The 17,937-nt window shown below is 37.6% G+C and overlaps 1 protein-coding gene and 1 long non-coding RNA gene across 4 annotated transcripts in view; one reads left to right on the top strand and one right to left on the bottom strand.

Annotated features, from left to right (window-relative positions):
* LOC139820729 (uncharacterized) overlaps window positions 1-17,937 on the bottom strand; it is a 75,940-nt gene that overhangs the window by 22,966 nt on the left and 35,037 nt on the right. The gene's annotated exons all lie outside the window — the stretch shown is intronic.
* The window catches only part of LOC139820723 (uncharacterized), a 46,528-nt gene continuing 29,277 nt past the window's right edge, over window positions 687-17,937 (top strand). For 2 of the 3 annotated variants that reach the window (XM_071791199.1, XM_071791195.1), the window contains exon 1: window positions 687-1,993. The gene's annotated coding sequence lies outside the window, so the exon portion shown is untranslated. The remainder of the gene's footprint in view (window positions 1,994-17,937) is intronic. The other variant, XM_071791196.1, reaches the window with a different exon arrangement.

The following is a 17,937-nucleotide window of genomic DNA, read 5'->3' as shown; positions in this document are numbered from 1 at the left end:
ATTATATTGGATATATCGGATATGGTTGATCGAAGCATACACACATGCACAGAATAACTCGCGTGGAAAAAGCTCGCGGAGCGAATGAGCCAAGAAATCTCCAGACGGTATACCGAGGTAGTCCATAAGTCAGATTCAAGGCGGTGCGGATACCCGAAGATATCCATGAGGAACGATCCGGCGCGCCTTCTTATCCACGTCCGATCTGGTCGGACATTATAGGCGCGACAAGGTGGAAAGGAGACGCTGACGCCGACCGTCGAAAAAGAAAGAGAAAGAGAAAGAGAAAGAAAAAGGGAGACAGAGAACGCCAACGACGAAGAAGGAAACGTAGACAGAGGCGAAAAGGAAGAGAGAAAAGGCGGGTGAAAAAAGATTTTATGAAAATCGATCCCAGTGGATGTGTGGTCGCCGCCTCCTGGAACACGGAGTCCCAGGTTTCGCCACGTGGGCGTTATTCGCTCCGCCTCTGAAACTCACAGCGATCGGATCAGAAGAACCGCCTAGTCCGGTCACTAACGATCCAACGGTCCCTCCCCGGTTATGCCTGTCCTCGTGTTTTCCTCACCCCTCACTTTCCGCGCTCCCATCCCTTCCTGGCAGAGACCAAGAGACTCCACTCGACGGCGTCGCTGCTACCTCCCGCACCGCGGCTTCTCCTCATCCCGCGTCACCAACGGGAGAGGTGACTGTCCAGGACAGTTTCAAAGACGCAGTCACCGGCTGCACCACGTCTTGGAAGCAGTCCTGTGTTACCTCATATACAAAACCAATACAACGACGCGAGTGCAATAGATATCGCGAGTCCGTGCATGGTTCCTCAAGATCGAAGGAATCAATTGGATGACGGACTGACAGATTGACGGATCGACGGATTGACGATCTGATTTGAAACCGAATTGAATCAGATTGATCTTGGAATTATTGAACTTATTCTGAAAATTACGACTATTGTCGATTTAAGAGGTAAACGGAAGTGACAATATGACTTGATATTGTGAGGAAGGTGCAATTTCGAAGCTAGTTTTGTGATGAGAATGCCGATAGACAGTAAATATTCTTTAGAATTGATGGAACACTCGACAATGCGGACATTTTGAAGATCGCAAGAAAAATATGGATACCTAAAATGTACTACACTAATTGTTGGAAGATAACTGTCAGCATAATACAGTGGCTATTTGTGCAACCAATGTTTCAATAGAATAGAATCGAATTACTGTTTTAAAGCTAGAAATGAAAGCAATTTTAGAAACTTTATAAAAACTCTTTAGATAATTTAAATATACTAGATTAGTGGTGGATTTAAACAAAAACGACTTGAAAATAAAAATTCTGATTATAATCATATGTCATATTTGAAAAAAGAAATTCATATAGAGGTTTGACAGAGTTTTTATGCGGTGCAAAACAAACATTCCGTTACACAGAAGGATAAGTCTTTCAGACATTTTTTCCGCAGCTTATAATGATCTCGGAATTTGGCAGGTAGAAGGCAGTACGTGGTGACTCACAGTGTGTGTCAACGCGACGGCGACCTTTATTGGAATCTGGCGCCTTTTCTTCATCGGTTCTGAAATAAGCTACAAGCGCATAAAATTAGTGCGCAGTAATTATTGGAAAGTCATTATTGATCGAAACAATTGATAATCTGGTAAAGTATTTCGCAAGTGCTTTTTCCAGTGCCAGTGGAGATCGCGAATAAATTTTCGAACAATATGAAATAAATTGATCATAATTTCTCGGGGGCTTTCTGAGTTTAGTAATTGATATCTTTGACAAATATCTTCCTACAAAAGACACGACTAATTATTTAATTGACACAAGAGAGAAGAAAAGAGTGAGAAGTGACACGTTGCCATGCGCAATTATTAATCAGACACAGAGTGTTGAGAAGAGAAGACTATATAAAATCATATGTTTCTGCTACGAAGATTCCCTAACCGTATAAAATTTCGACAGGACAAGGATGTCAATCATTAACTGATAATATGTGAGTACGATATTCTATTTTTTACACGTGATAGCGAAATTTTTTACACGCGTTACACCAATTTTAATATTTTGTTAAAATATTCGTTCGGCTAATGCTAAAAGCTGAAATCGAGGCAAAATTTACCACTCGTGTATTATTGCAAAAGGCATTATTGCTACAATTGACTATTTGAACACAACAATATGCGTATCGTCGATCAATTTGCTTTGTGTAGTGTGAAACTAACTCCGTAATTTAATAGAACCTGAGCTTGCGGTTTCTGCAGAACAAAGTTTCAAATTTTGTCGAGATGGATATCGCAAAAATAAGTTTGGTATTAATTACACATCCGAGCGAAAATAATTAGCACAATTCAAACTGAAAATGGTGTTTTCAACGAATCGCGCTTAACTCTATCGCGACTGTATTTGAGAGAGTAACCGATAAGGATGACCATCGCGCGAGCGTTATGCTTATCAGGATGCATACTGCATCGCGATCATAGTATATTTATTATATTGATATGCGGCCTCTTATCATCCGTTTCCGCATATTAACATTAATTAGTGACGATAACGATGGTGAATAGCATGTACGGAAACACACAATCTTCGTTTGCACGTTTGTAAATTTTTGTCAAGCGCAATATTCAGATCACTATTGAATGTAAAATTGCACATCTAATTGCTAGATTGATATCAATTGCAAAAAAGGAAATTCTATGCATTTGAATTTTCCTCTTTTTTCTTTTTTCCTATACCTATATCGTTTATATGTACATATCGTAGATTATCAGCTTTTAAAAAATTTTTTTGTTCTCTTTTTTTTTCAAGTTTTTAATGAAAAAGGCTACCTTATGTAAGCTAATTACGTAAACTAATTAAATTTACGTGTATCTTTATTTTAATCGTTATATTATTATATTATTAATATATTATTAAACAGCGCTGATAATTGTTGCGCTGATAATTGTGGCATTTAATGAGTATCTTTGATGTGGATATCTCGATAATTAATATCACTACCAACTTCCAGACTTCTAGACTCAAACTATTGTAACATTTTTCAGTGTCACAATTTTCATTTTGGATTTGCAAATTGTTGTTTATACATGACGATCGAGTGTTGTGGTTCGCGTGATGAAACTTCGGTGATATAAAGACGACGGTGATTAACAGGGTATCGGCAGCATCGAACAGCCCTTGTAACTGTAAGAGCTGTTCGATGTTAGCTGCCGACCGATATCAATTAATTTCACTCATTACTGTTAATTATTCAGAAGGGAATACCAAGAAGATAGGATAATATTTAATTTAATATGTAGATGCAAATAATTGGTTCTAAGGCTCTTTAATTATCTCTTGATTAGTAAAATATGCAACTTGAAAGAAAAACTAACGAACTTTGCATAGAATGCTATAAGCATTTTTCTCACACATACAGCGCTCACGCGAATTTTTTAATTTTATTTTAAGATTAAGAATTTGAGCTCGAAAAAAGTATTAGGATATAAATAATATAAATAAATTATTACATAAATTATAAACAGAAATTAGTATCTATCTATATAAATTGACATAATTTTTTAATAAAACTGTGGTCTAAGTTTTGTCAACATTACGTATTCAAAAAGATAAAAAATAAAAAAATAAAAAGTTTCTCTTCTAAAAACTAAATGCGCAGAGTTAAATAATTTTCAACATATACCGTAATTTCAACGTTAAACTACGAGTTAACATCCGCTTCGATTGTAAAGAAACAACGTAAAAAACTTATCATTGCTAATAATTGCATTGCAATTTCGTCATGTGTTCTAGGCGCGGAAATAGCTCGATACATTCTTTGGAGGAGCACGACTGCTGTCGATAAATCGCGAATTACTCCACGCGCCTACCGTATTATCAATTATCGATTATTACAATCGAGAATATGAAACATTTTACTGCATAGCATGACATTACCATCGCATCTGGTGGTAAGCGATAGTCGGAGCTACAACCGTCATAGTTTGTTATCTAGTCCCCTTTTGTTATCTGAAACGAAATTGGAAAAAATGCCTTTGCTTGGACACAAAACCTTTCCGTATTTCGATTCTTAGCATATGTTGCATAGAACGTAGAATTAGAGATACGACTAAAGTAAAATGTGTATATTAAATTGTAGAAAAGTATAAAATGTATATTTTATTCACGTATTATTAAAAGAAAATTAATATTCTTTATATTGTTGTTTATAATAAAAATGGACTTTATTGCAAATATTATAAAGCAAAATTTCTTTGAAGTAAAAAAAAACTAAATAAAGTTTTTTTGATTTAATATTACGAATATTCATCGTTTTGAGTTTTATGTTTTACGGTTTTGGATAACAAATATTATATAATTTAACTAAAGCTCTTGGCTCTGTGTCATAACGTATAATTTTTTTTCGATTAACTTTTAATAACATTCATTAGCATTAATTCAATGTGAATAATATGCCTAATTGTACGTATAAATTTACAAGTAAATGTATTTTATTAATATCACATTTGAACAGATCTACGCAGCTGGTGAAATTCTAGCGGTTATAAATATCGATTTATCTATCAAGATGCTATGCCAGACATCGTCAATGATCCAGCATCTGTTGCACGAGATATTTTCCAGGACCGCCATCGCGCTGTCTGGACGTCCCGTTACCTGAACAGTTTTTAACTTCTTTTTTTATCCATCTATTAACCTTTGACATCATACTAAAAGCGTCTCTATTCCATACGGCAATCGTTCTTTGATGCGTACGTCAATTGCCAAACCTCTGTGAAATTTTCTTCGTGATTATGGATTTCCGATCATCTAAAGCGCAGTTTAAATAAATTGAGAACATTTTGCCTTCTTCTTTTGTAATTGTACACATATATATGGAGGGGTAAAAACCACAGTGGTGTAAGTCAAACTTTTAAAAATATTTTCTCGTGTGCATAGATGCAATCTGTACAATATATAAATTGCATTTATGCACACGAGAAAATATTTTTAAAAATTTGACTTACACCACTGTGGTTTTTACCCCTCGATATGTATGTGTTTTTTAAATAAATTAAATAAATAATTTATCTCTCAAGTTACACACAACTTTTAGAATTTCGATATAATTAATATTTCTGTAGCTCTTAATATGGTTAAAAGAGTTCTGAAATTAATTTTACTGTCAAAAGTCACGTAAGATCAGAAAGCAGGATTATCAATCATCCAAAGATTTATCGCGCGATTAATTAATAATAACAACGTGTAAATTCTGGACATACTTGTACTTATAAAAAGAGGTAAATATTATCACATTAAATAATTTCCTTAAACAAATAGATGCAAAACCTAGTGAGCTCTATAAAAATTACGCACATTTTGAGATAGATATAATTAGTCAGCTATTGTTACTGGTTATCACACGCATAGGCCGTATCGCGGTGCGGGAAATAGCTGTTTAGATAAAACTCGTAGTGGAAGAATGGCGGTGCCGGCATATTTCGATGTACCGCGATACGTATTCATGAAGTTATCATTGACTTCTTAACATCGCCCTGTTTGTGTGTTATGGCGCGCTATGTTCCAATGGAATAACGATAGGATCATTATAAATACTTTACAGTATAACGAAATTCATATTTTTAGATAAGCACGTTAGTGTGTTTCTGTGTGGGGTCTTACATTACTCTCAATAATTTAACTTGTAAGTTAAATCTCGCAGTTCTTTTTAAATAAATTCTTTTCAAAATATATTTTCTATAATCATGAAAGATTGTTATTTAGAAATATGGATACTTATTAACTGATAACATAATTGACAATGTGGATAAGTGGTCTAAAACTCGATTGGCCCTCATAGTAATATTTGCCAAATCTGTATTTTCTTTGTTTAAATAAAACTTTAAAACTCAACATGTCTGGTAAATTTTTCCGAGACAAAAAGATGTCCACGTGAACATTATACGTACAACTATCAGTCGCTCGTAAAGCAGGATCGCGTAGACTTCTCTCACCATGGAACAATGTCTGTCGCTACATCGCGATACGTTCGTACACCACTCGGTTTCGGTATCGAGCTTGTCTTTTATCGCGACGCGAAGCCACGCTCGTACGCCTTACCAACGCTCGACAAGTGTCGCGACATGCGGGTGGAACTCCACTTTTCATCCTCTCTCCACTACGTAGTATTTTATTCGAGTCGGACAGTAATAAATAATTAAATGCGTTAACACTTATTAGAAACAGGGCTAATATTGATGTATTCGAATTGGTGCAAAGGCTGTATTAGTTATATAATATGTGTATATATGCACAGATGTGTATATGATATTTTATATTATTTTTTGTTAATGTAAATTAGAATTTTATCAAATATTATTGGTCATTCAGTATTGATAAAATGACGATGTGAAAACCGCGGTATACGTGAGTAATATGCTAAATTTCTTTGTCAATGATATCACGATAATAATCAACATTTTCAATTATTAAGAAATTTTTTTTCCTTAAAACATCGTTTAATAATAAAGTAATAAAATTTGAACGTTAATTTATCTTTAGTAATGTCTAGCAAATTTGCTAATTTATTAAGTAACTTAATCATCGCGAACTCGCGAATAACATGCCTGGCGGGAATTATGCATCGTGATTTAGCTTGCAAATGGCGTCATTTGAAAATTACTCGGTCGAGTTTGCTACGTAGGTAAGACCAGAACATACTACTATCGGCCACTTCACGATAGGCTATCGCTCTACCGGGTGCTCTTTGGCGATTACTTCACATCCGCCTGAAACAGTCGTCCCTAATCTTTCTGGGCGATGAGACCGGCCACCTTCCGCCTGCATTTCACTCTTTTTCTAGGTAGGTAACTTAAAGCACTCGCACGGTATCATATATAGATACCTATATAAACAATCTCATAGAAAGCGTGCTTTCAAATTATTAATTTTTAGATACTAGAGAAATTAATCTGACGATGAGCTATATTTGCAATCATGGACTCATCTCTTATAGCCAATTTCTTCACCGTCAGATAACTCTATCCTTCGGTTAACCTCACTCTTCATTTCTTTCTAACTGCTCCCTTAGAAAGAGATGAAGAGTGAGGTTAACCGAAGGATAGAGTTATCCAACGGTGAAGAAATTGGCCCTTAGTCCTTCAATTGTCAAATGCGTTACTATTACGAGGTCGAATGCAGTTGGAAGGATGGCCGAAATGTTACCAAACATTCCTCGTTTTCGATAAATCGCTTTGAGACATAAAACTCCGACACGAGTGCTAGTCTTTTTTCACGAAGAAGGGAACCACTTGCGCCGATCTGAAGTGGCACCAGATCCTTTACACGTCTTCGAGGATGCATACATTCACGATTATCCGTCTGCTTATACATGCACGCGCAGAGACGTGCATGCACATGCGGTCGTGTGTAGGTGGATACAAGGCGGCACACTACGAAAGAGATCGTTGGCTTTTTAGACCTAATTATAGTTGTCGCCCGACATCTCATCCCATTCCCAACAGAACTTCGAACCTAGCTCGAAAACGACGTGATCCGATCGTCGAGAATCCTTTCAATCAATCTCTCTCTCTCTCTCTCTCTCTCTCTCTCCTCCTTCCTTCTTTACAACTATTCATCTTTACGCACTATCCAACCTCCGTAAAATTATCATTTAATATATCGATGTGTATATAATTATGAAAATATGTATATTCACTCAAATTTTTCGTTTAAATAAGCGCGATGCATTATAGAAACAGAATAATATTTACAACCTCAACATAAAAATGTATTCCTCCAATATAAAATGTAAAATATAAAATACAAAATATGAAATACGGAATACAAGATCGGTTTTTCCAGAAGAATCGACATTCAATAAAGCCTCGAGCTATGAACTATTCGCTGTCATTCCGTGGAAGAGGAACAACCATAACGGCGACGCGATCGCGCAATCGCGTAACCTTTAGGATAATCATACGCATCCACACACTCGCATTTATCCTCAACAGCGAGGCACTTGGCGTCGCTGCAAATCCATAAACCACTTAGATACTCGACAGCGAGTACTTTCAATGCTCCCTTACCCACGTGCTGCGAGCCTTAAATAAGCGCCATTGCCTTCATGCGTCGCTACACCAGGTCGCTTTAGCACGGCAGAAGTGCTCGTTGGCCGCATGTTCGTAAAATCAACGTGTTGCATTACGGCACGCTATGCAACTTTATATACCCACGGATATACGCGTACCGAATTTAAGTATGTCGGAAGAAGGTAGAGTTATATCTTTTGGATCCTTTTGGCCTTCGAGATAATAACGACGCTATCTCCAGGGAATAAATCGTAGCTAAAAAAAATTGCGAACAATCGATGATTAATTCGTTTAAGATATTTGAATCTACGTATAGAAGAGCAATGAGATAATTAACCTTTCAAGTACTTCCCTACTTCTGTACATATATCGAATTACGTGATGTTATTCATTACGAATAATGATTTTTATCAAAATAATTAAAAAATTATATCTAAGTATCCGTAAAAAATACTTTGCCGCCCACGATGTCGTTCTTCGACTCGATCTTTGCGCGCAAAATCCGATCCTGTAGAATCGAATCCGCTTTCTGTCACATGTCGAACTGCATTCCGAGAGATTCGGCACGCTACGCGGGAAATAAACGCAGGCCGAAATTCGCCGGTGCGTTCGCGTGGCTATTGCGAAAAAATCAAAATTTAAGTGACATCCATACAGGTATTGGGTAAAGGATCTCAAAGCATACTGCTCGTCCTTAATCTTCGAATGCGGATTTCGAACGTACTGGAACGGCCGAAAGGAGAATATATAAAACCGTTATGAACGCGGGATTCACGTCGCCTCCGTTCCTTCGAATTTAGGTAGGCGTGTTGAATCGATGCGATAGCATTATATAAGATCGAGAGGCGCGATTTTTGGAGATTTTTCGGTGAAAGTGCCCGCCTTTTCACTCTCGTGAGAGCACACACAGATCACACTAAATATAAAATTAATTACAAAAAAGTTCCAGCTATTAATTAATTAAATATTAAATCATGAATTCAGTTGTTAATATTATATACAATAAATGTTATATAGATATACATATATATCGTATGTTTCAATATTAAAATTAACTTAAATTTTCCGACAAATCAATAAGATTCGTACAATTAATCCCTATTGAGCAAGTTACAAATAACGAATTTGGCGTATCTTAATTCCTGTAAAGTATCAAGATAGCTCTTTCCGTAGGTGATAGCATATACAGCTATCACTCATTTATCGCGGTAATTTTGTCCGTCAACACATTATTGCCTTTCGGTAATGAGCGTCATTCATGTATTATATGCTGATTTTTACATTACAGATGAATAAAAAAACATAGTAAAACTGAAAAGAAAAATTATTTGAGTTGTTAACCGATGGGAAAAAAAGTTTCATTTATTTATTTAATTTTATTATGCAGCATGTATTGACGCAAAATTTATATCAATGTATGGTAAATATATCAAGTGATTACACGAATTATGTTTTTAATGTCTCGATTATTATCGTCGTTCACGTCGTTGTCTGTTAATTTTATCACGCAGTAGGTGCATGTTCATATATTTCGATCATTTCGTTTCAACTTCAACCCTCAGTTGCGTAAAATTTAATGTTAAACGAGTTATGAAATAAAATATCAAAAATATCCGCAATCTAAAAGCTAAAAGTGGAACAATGAACTCGAGACCAGTTCTCGATGCACGGCTTAATGCGATTCGTAATAACATCGGCGGGCACGTGGATAAACCTACACGAATCTGTTTTTTATTACGGAGATGAAAGTAGAACTCTGATAGATAATTTGCACATATGTAACAAAATGTGAAGCATTTCGTACCTTCATATTTCCTTTTAATCGCTAAAACTGTTCTCGTATCAGAAATGCTAGAACTCTTTAGAGATGAACGCGATCAAAGTTTTATCAATTATATTATATTTTAAAAAAAGATGCTAACTCCAGAGAGATCGGAACTGCACCACACCCATGCCCACAGAACATGCACATGCACATGCACATACACATACATATCGCTTCGCCCACGTCGCGTCCGTCGCCCTAGATACAATCTGGATTATATTGCCCGGTTTTCTTGAGGCCACGAAGAAGGGGCAACGAGTCGCATTTTTCTCACTCACGCAAGAAGCAATCCGGTAGCGGAAGAAATTATCACGAGATCAGGTCCGCGAGCATCGTCGACGTCCCGATCTACCTCGATCTGCGTTCGCTTGCTCCCGAAACTCGAGAGCGGCGAATAAAATCGCGGATCAATGGCGAAGATATGCACGCGAGATAGGAATTCAAACATTATGCGTTCGCATCGTGTTACGTGCGAGGAACTTGGGGTGATTTAAATAGCAATTCCACAATTGCATAGCGACATAGGGCATAGGGGGTTGGAAGTATCGAGTAAATTGAGGCCAACAGGGGTGTCCAACTGATAAAAAAACAAGAGACAGCGGATATCTTTGCAAACTTCTAGCTGCAATTGACTTTTATGTGCTCATGTTGAGCTGTATATATTTTCTGTATCATCTTAGCGTAATACATATACCCTAACTCTATGCCCAATTTTATTTCCTTAAGTTCCTTGTTTAATATGCCATATGATTTTTCAAATTAAATATAACGATTTGAAGAAAATAGATCTTGCATTACATTAATTTTTTAGCTTCCTCTTTTTATGTCATATATTTACGTTTATATTTTACATTTATGTAAAAAAAAATTTTATCATAATAGTAAAATAATTAAAATAATAGACATAAAAAGATATGATACAATAGATTAATTTCCACGCAATTGATGGATTTATACATGGATTGTGAAGATGAGATTGATCCACGTTTACTTTCGACACGGTGCCATTTATCGCATTCATGTTCGTCGAAGATCATAAAATGACCATTAATGATTTTATGAATCGATAAGAATCACGATGACTTTTTGCAATCATAATGTTGCTACGATGTTTGGCTTGGACGATCGATAAGATCAATAACGATCGTCTCGCGCGTTAAAGATCTTGCACGCTCACACACGATAATCAACATAATTTGTTAGGAATAAAATTCGCACTATTTTAATTTAAATCGACAAACGAGCATAGTTCATCAATTAAAAATAATTGAAGAAGTTTGCAAATATTTTAAAATACCTACCGCAGCTTGTTGCGGTGTTGTAAATTCAAATAAAAAAAATTAATGATAGTTAGTAATAAAAAATAAGTACATAGCAATAAACCATGTATAGAAAACGACGAATGTCTTCTAATGAAATAATAATTCCAAAGAAACAATAATTGGAGTACATTTGGAGGCTGGCACCATTAAAACCGGTATCGTGGCAATTCATTTCGTGTTTGCTATTTAACAAATAGAACAAAAACAATGAAAAGATCCAACTGCAGACTGTCGACGAAAGGATTAAGCGCACACCTGCACTCGAGACGAGAAGTGGACGATCCTTCGTTCATACTATCCAAAGCGAAGTCGCGTCGTCGATCCCTCTCGGTTTCTCGATGAGTCTCGCTTCTTCGACTTCGGTCGGGCCCAATCGGGCCCACGACGCGGACGTCTCATTAGCCGACGATGTAATTTTCAGGGAGCTGTCCGTTAATCCTCTCTTCTCCTTTTTTCACGCGATCGTCCCTCGCCCTCTCGCTCGCGCCGCTGCGCGTCCTCTTCGTCTTCATCCGGCTGTTCCCTTTGATCCGGTCCAAGGGACGCTTTCCGGGATCTTGTCCGCTGTCCTCGACATCCGACATCGCCGCCTTGGAGGCGCTCGAAAGCGCCGACAAACTGGTTTCGCCCTGTACGTACCGTATTAGCGACGTAAAATTCGTGAGAGGCTCGGAATCGAATCGACCGAGTGGATCAGTCAATGAACATTCGAAAAAAAAACTCGTAGAGTAGAATAAGATCTATTGTCATTATTTATAGACATTTTCGCGAATCGTTTGTTTTCAGATTTGTAATGGAAAGATTTTTATTTTTGTTAAGTGTAATATATGTTAACTCATTGAATCAAAAATTATAGATTTGAAAATGGAATTCATTGATTAGAGAATAAAATACATTCGAATGCTGAGACAAGTTTGAACAATCGAAATATTATAAATTGCAGTAAAAAGTTTTCAATGTTTTTATGTTTAAATCTCTATCGCGGACAGAGAGTATTATACCTATATATAGAAAAATCGGCGTGCGGTCACGCTTGCTCGCGAGAGCTGGTTTCCGAAGGGACTATCATCGATGGAGTTCTCGCCCTCTCGCCTCGTTTCTTTTTCTCCGTTCCTCGCGCCTTGCCCGGATAAATTGAAACGAGCTCGGAGTCGCAGTGGCATTAATTTAACGCGCCTTCGCTGGGCAATGACCGGCGGACGTTCTCTAAACGCTCAAAGCTTGGCCGCACCCATCTTCTCCGATGCCGCGTCGCGCCGTGCCGCCGGTGACACCCGGTATGCCTAAGGACAAGCTTGTTTCTCTCTGTAAGTGATTATACGTAACTTGCGAGACACGTGAGTTGTAGTTACACGCGTGTGTACGCTCGTAACGACGAGAGTTACGAGCAGAACGGAGCAGTGCGAGAGCTCATCTGCCGAGCTATTGAGATTCGATATTTACCGAAAATCGCTTCGCCGATTTTGCTTTCAAACATTCTCTAACGAGTCAATTTCGTGCACCGACTAAAATATTCCCATCGCATTAATTAGAAATTGTCGATTTTGACCTCTCGGGATATAGCGTCTGTGACTCCATTACGCTTAATACTTTAATATCTCCATGAACGTGGATCGTCCATGAATGGCTCATCCAACAAATTAATACTTGATATCATAAGTTGAATATGAAAAGAAAATAAATAAAGTCTGTACAAATTAAATATAAAGAATTTTCGATATAATTATAAATATTTTCTCTTCTCAATAATTTTATATGTAATAAGGACTTCCTTATCTCCTTTTCTTACATTGATAACGATCGCAGTTTTAAAGCTTTACAATGGACTGGTTTCTACAAGTAAAGATTAAGTATTAAAGTACCTTCGTAATGATTTCCTGTCACTCATTCCACAGCTAAGTAGTGTTTTAATATTTATCTGGGATACACATCATAATATGTACTAATCGCACATCTCACTGCAATATAAAGTTTATATTATAAACATACGATAATACACACTCGGTTTTTTCCATAATTATGAGCGTCTACTTGTAGCGAGAAATTTCCAGGATCTACTTATATTTGTCTCTTTCTCGTGTCTCGCTTTCTCGCATCTACGTTAGTTACGGACCTATATGATCGTTATTTAAGGAGACTCGTCTAAACGATCCCGCAAACGGCCCCTTGCGTTATAACTGTCGACGTATGTCCTGCCAACTGTCCACTAGCAACGTAGGAAAATACTTAAATCTTATGTCTTGTTTCTCCTTTGAATATAATATAGGCATATATTATTTTTAGAAGCTTTAATGTCAATTATATATACATATATATATATGTATATAATTCGTTACGTTTCGATTAGATTCCCGAAACATCCAATTGACCTTTTAGCCTTCGCATCCACCTATATATTCGAGAAATTTGCCTAATACCTGTTTTTCAAGGTTCTTTAATGATTCCTATTTATTTCCATTTATGTTAGTCTATCGCCAATGGCCATTGCTAATGACATTTGTAGTCTAATAAGTATATGAGCCATTTATTTTAAAAGTAACGTGAGTAAAATTGTGAATACAATAAGTTAAAAAGAGGTATGAGCATTGATACTATATATTATATACCATATATTTCAACAAATTATTAATTATACCATTGTAATAGACTCTATAAAGACCCAGTATTTCAAAAGAATATGTCAGCAAATCTCTCAATTTCTTACAATTAAGGTGATCTGAAATAAACGTATCAAGCAACAGCATCGACGTTGATGCTGCCCATCGTTTTCGATCACGAAGAAATCCATTAAAATTTAATGTCCTCGACAGACAAGACAGTCACGACACCGAGTCGCTGATTTCTCCAAACTCAAGTAAAGTCCACTAAAAAGTGAACGCCCCGAAGGACGATATACACATCGCCATTAACTCGCGAGATTAATTATCACTTTAAGCGAGAGGGTCGGGTCTTTTAACACACCTCCGCCTTCCATCGACCTCGACGACGACGTCGTTAGCAGGGCGGACAAACGCTTGGCGTTTCTTCGATGTCCGCGGGTCATTTGTCCGTGTGGCGCGAGTTGTCCGGTTAGCTGCTATTTCTTCGCGCGCTATGTAGTCGGCATAATCGTAAATTATAACAACACCTTCGTTGGTCGGCCAGCTCGCTGGAACCAGAGATGCACCCATGTGTGAGCGTGTGTGCGTGTATATACGCGCGATCACGCTTTCCGAATATAAGACCTAGCGAAAGAAAGGACGAATGTATGTGTGAGAGAATTTATTTCGCCTTGGAGTTGGTCTCTACCAAACATTTAAGAAAGTATGTATGTGTGCGTGTGAGTGGCTACGTATATAAATGTATAACAAAAAAAAATAGTTTAGTGAATTAAATTTCTTTCAGAAGGCGGCTTGATCGAAATCGATGAGTCCCTCCCAATCTGGCCTTTATTACCGCACATTGCAACGTGCATGCATAATTACGAAAGACTGCGGGAGCTCGCACGGCGCTACTTGCCACGTTTAAATGCGAGCGAGAACGATCAAGGTAGTGCCAGTCGCGCGAATCGTCAAACTCAAGATGGAAAAGATCGGGTTAATATGTGTTCTCTTATGCACATGGAATCCTCTCCGAAGCTCCCGCACCACGATCATGTAAATAATTTGACACATATGCGAGTCGTACGTTGCTGCGGCCACGTATATTGCACAGCGCGAATTAAAAAGTATCTCGCTTCGCGTAATTGCTGCAGGCGACGATACACACTGCTAAGAATGTTAACGATGTGAGATGTTATCAAGTTATCGATACCTCCGCTTAGATTCCCCAATATTTTAACATTGATTATCTAGATTTACAATTTTCGATAAAAGTTTTACTTAAGCTACTAATTATCTGTATTAATTAAATTAAATCTAGATTTATTTAATGGCACTAGAAATTCTTCTAAGATATTCTTAGCCCTCACTCTTTTTTAGAAATTAAAGTAATTAATTATTGACTAGAATTCTTGTAAACCCTTTTGAACTTCATTACATCGTATTAATCTAATATAAAATAGATATTCTATCAGGGTGATCGTTACAGGACATCTAGAAATTAGTGTGCAGGTACTCGTAAGGAGAACGAGCGATGCGCGTTTACAAGATTTTCTCGATCGAGCAACTCGATCCACATACGAATCGACACCTGGGACCGGCCGCGGCGCCGCGCCGAGTGTCATACGTCAAATATACGGCCGATTACCGTGGCTAATCCCGCGACACTCTTTCGAAAGCAAGCGCAGCCCCGCTGTTTTCCGGCAACTGTAAATCCGCAATAAAATCTGATAAAATCATATCGGATGCAGTGCCCACTAAGCTCTTTCTCGTCTCTCATCGTCTTTCTCTACCTTTTTCTTTCTCTCTCAGTATCGGCCGAAGACCCGTTACGACGGAGGACGGGGTAATTAATTTCGCCTTGCAAACGCGCCTCGGCACTAGGCCAATGCAAACACCTCCTTCTCACCGAGAAGGAAGGTGAGCCAGGCTGCGCGGCGCACGACGATGCGTAAATATATGCACGAGTACTTGCATATATATGTATATATGCATATGCAGCCGCGCTTGCATTTTACCTCGCGCCGCCACATCGTCCACTTCCATAAATCCGCGGGAGCCGTCGTTCGTCCCGCGAGGATATAACTGTTTCCACATCGAGGGGGATGAGATATGTAACGTACACGTTGGCCATTATCGTTATTTCGGTGAGATTAAGCGTCGTCGCGCTCTTTACGCGACCGTTCCTTCATCTATCCTCTGTCCCCAGGTTGCAAGAATTGCACGCGCAGCATTATGCTGGATATGTATATATATGTTCTCTTGTTCATAAAAATAGGTTTTTCAGTCTACTTATACTAAATCGTCCGATGTCTTAATCTCCGAAACATTTGTCGATATGACCGCCGCGGTTTGTCTGTTTTGTAAACCAAAAAAATTTCACGAAGAAAATTATAAAGATACTGATTAAAAAATACAACCACTTTAATGAATTGACAAACAGTACGACCATAACGATCATGGTGTTAATTACTAGTCTGGGAAGAGTAGTCTTAAAGAAGTTTCACTCGCTCGCCTATCTGCGAAGCTCAGCGGTGCACTCCTCGTTGGCGTACAGATGCATTAATTGAAGCCGCTTAAATTATTACGAGCCGCTAATTGCGCGAGCCACGGTTTCTCCCGATAGTTCATAGGGATGTCTCTTATTGCTCGCGATTGACTCTCTAATTATTAAAGTAAATAATACCTTTGTAACACCTTTGTGAGATAGAGCGTTTTCTTACAGTACAACTGAAAAGGAGATAAGATTTTCAGAATAAAAATGTCTAAAAAATGTAGAAAATTTTCTTTTCAAGATTAAACGTACAAGAAATTTCGTTATCCGTCTCGCACGCCTTTCCGATAACAAAATTAAAATATCAAAAAGGTTAAAGTGTGTTATTAGATTGTTCGTATAATTGCGCCGCGGAATTGTCTTTTTTGAAACGAACCAAGTATCACGCACCGCGAAGAACGCCGCGCGAAAGTAAAGGGCTCCCGACAGTGTTCTGAATCTTACAGCAGCTCCCCGATAGGATTTACGATACGATAGAGTACATATCAGCCCGCATTCCGACGATATCGCGAGCACGCAGATGAGCGCAATGCGTACTTGCTCCATAATGCCGACATTCGTTATATCGGTGATACGTCGACGTTCGATCCGATATTGTGACCGTCGAGGAAGCCACAATTCCTTCCGTGTCAATTTGCATTTACTATCGTTCCGCATTTATTGTAAATGTTATAACAATATTAATAGTTATCCAAGATACCTATATATATTTCCAACCAGTAATTTTCGTAGCCATATACATATGGGCATATATACATATATGCATCCATCAATTTTTATATTTAGAATAATCATATTTGTTTTTCACCTTTAGTATCAAACCGCTAAAAAATTGATTCTTCGATATATATTATTAGAATCTGCCTAAAGATATCGATATCACTGAAGGAGATGAAATGATGGAATGATTACATCCTCCGTGAGTAACAAAGTCAAGAGTATCGTTACATCTGAAAAACGTTTTATCGTGCTCCATCGACTTGCATTAATTCGCGATCGATCACGCGCGACATTAATTAATTACATTTTCATGTCGACGAATACGTAATTAATAAAACGTGATTTTTAGCTCGCAGGGATAATCGCACGTATTAGTCGGGTCAGGTTTTTCCTTAGAAAGCCTCACACATAAGCGTCATCAGAATTTTTCTAAAAATCCTACAAATTCGAAACTATCTATTTCTTATTAAATAAAAACTATGTTTATTAAAATAAGAATATGGAAAAAATTTTGCAAAAATAAGACCCAAAAAATTACTTAAAAAGTAAGTTCTTGTTATCTATTCAAGAAATTTGTGGAGAAAGTGGTTCATGTTTATTGTATAATTCGGAACTTGTCAATGCTTGAAACAAATAGTTTTTTAAATAGTATTTTTAATATTTGTGATCAAGATAAAATGCATTATATTTTCGTTGCGTATTTTTCATGTACTAATAATCATCTTTCGCGACGCCCATGTGATTGCACATCGAAAAGTTAAATTGTATCGCAGCGCGCAATATTACCTGCGTGATCGGCTTGCGATCGGCTGATAGTTACGGCCGTGTTTGGCTCACCCTCGGGCGGATTCTCACAGCGGCCAAGGGT

This window comes from Temnothorax longispinosus, chromosome 10 (genome assembly GCF_030848805.1).
Source record: "Temnothorax longispinosus isolate EJ_2023e chromosome 10, Tlon_JGU_v1, whole genome shotgun sequence".
Lineage (NCBI taxonomy): Eukaryota > Metazoa > Arthropoda > Insecta > Hymenoptera > Formicidae > Temnothorax > Temnothorax longispinosus.
The sequence above is the reverse complement of the archived record's forward strand: the minus strand, read 5'-3'. Positions and strand labels throughout refer to the sequence as shown.